The sequence below is a fragment of the Nycticebus coucang genome, chromosome 4 (genome assembly GCF_027406575.1).
Source record: "Nycticebus coucang isolate mNycCou1 chromosome 4, mNycCou1.pri, whole genome shotgun sequence".
Classification (NCBI taxonomy): domain Eukaryota; kingdom Metazoa; phylum Chordata; class Mammalia; order Primates; family Lorisidae; genus Nycticebus; species Nycticebus coucang.
Window position 1 is genome coordinate 142,742,735 of NC_069783.1, and position 2,060 is coordinate 142,744,794.

Below are 2,060 nucleotides of genomic sequence, written 5' to 3' on the forward strand. Positions count from 1 at the left end.
TTACATTAGGATGTGGTAGAAGAAGCCTCCACTATCTTCCTGGCCTTTTTTTTTTTTTTTTTTTTTTTTTTCATATTTGTGAGCACGATGATTTCTAGACTTTGTAGGTACAGGGCTCCTTTCAAACAACAGGTGTCCCTTGTTTTAATGAAAAGAAGATAATAGAGAAATGTCTCTGTCTACTACCAAATAAAGATGGAGTCTTTCTGTAAATGATTTTGCTTTATGGGGTAGAGAATCACACCTTTTGGCATTGCTGAAACAGTTCAAATGGAAAATTAAGGAACACGGGGGCCATTACAGGAGAGGAAGCAGCACATACCAAATGCCAACAGGTGACCATGCCCTTAGTTTGGGCTGCTACTTGGTGGCTTCCACTTGCTGTTCTTTGTTCTGGAAACTTCCTAGGGCTCAAGGAACAGTCCCTCATGAGACCGATTTGCACTGAGGTGCTTCTAATGATATTCCAAATAAACTGCTGCATTTGTAATCCATTTGAACGCTGTGTGGTGGCTTTCTGGCTATTCTATTACTTTACCAAAAAAATTTTTTTAAACTCTGTTTTTGCTTATTATTCTTTCTGAAAGATAAATACAAGGTGCATTCTCTGTTATTTGTATGTCTTCAGAGTAATAGAATCACTCCTGGGGCGGGGGGTGTTTATGGATATTCTTGGGTGAGCATTTGAAGCCAAAAAGAGTTTGATGAAGGTGAGCTGGTTGTGTGGGGCAGAGCGAGCAAATCCAGGTGCTATTTTGCTGGGTGCACATCCCAGCTCTTCCACTGATCTGCTGTGCAGCCTAGGGCAAGTGACTTTACCTCTGAGCCTCAATTTTCACTTCTGTGAAATAGGGACAATAAAGCCTCCCTTAAAGAGAGAGCTGGCCACTGACTGCTTCTGTCTGCTTAGCATCCTTCCTCAATTCTGGTACCAGCAACCACCTTCCCCCACCCTTTAGGAAACTCTACCTACTCCACTATAATTATGGGCCTTCTAGTGAGACTGCCAGCATGCCTCTCCCAGTCAGTGTCAGCGATGGGCACATGCCCAGTGCTGGCCAATCAGACTCCTCCTTATATGAGTATGTACCAGAAGAGGAAAAGGAAGTTGACTCTTTCTTCTGGGGCAGTTAAGCTAGGGGGAGGTCAGCCTGGAGCTGCCTATGACCCTGTCTCCTGCAAGGAAGAGTTCAGGAATGGCTGGATCCAGGTATTCAAATGCAGTCCTTAGAGGTCCATCTCATGGTTCTGCTCTCCTCCATGCCGGCATGCAGGCTTCTATAGGGCCCATGAATCAATCATTCTGACCAGGACTGAATGTCCTGGAGGGTTCATTTGTCCACCTTAAAGACCCTGTGGCTAGAGAATAACCCCCAGGGAAGACTGGGACTTCTAAAGGAGGGCAGTGGGTCAGGACAGGCAAAACTAACAGGTGGACTGCAGCATCCTTGGCAGAGGAAGCAGCACGTGCAAAGATACGGAGGTATCGAGAGGCCTCCCAAAGCTCAGTGCATTGTGGCTGAAGGGAGTGGCACAGGGGTTGGGTGGTGACAAGAAAGAGGCTGAAGAGAGTGGCTGGAACTGGGCTGTAAAGAGCTTCATGTGCCCCAACTAAAAGTTTCCACATCATTGTGATTATTTGCCCTTAACTTCCTCAATCCCCCTTCCCAACACTGACACAAAGTCTTGTACTTATAGACACTTACTAATTGATGGGGAAATGAATAATTTTCAAATTTTCCAAGAAAAAGGGGGCATTATAAAAAGGAAAGGAAGATAAAGAGAAAGTGTACATTCCCATTAAAAGATTTAATAATTAGCCAGACATGATGACACACGCCTTTAGTCCCAGCTGAATCCTTACTGAGGAGGCTGAGGCAGGAGGATCACTTGAACCCAGGAGTTTGAGGTTGCGGTGAGCTGTGATGATGCCACTGGACTCTAGCCCAGGGCAACAGAGCAAGACTCTATCTAAAAGAAAGTAAAATAATAAAATAAAATATTTAAGTGACAACCACATACTCAGAATTGGCCTAGACACTTTTTATAAATACATTTAA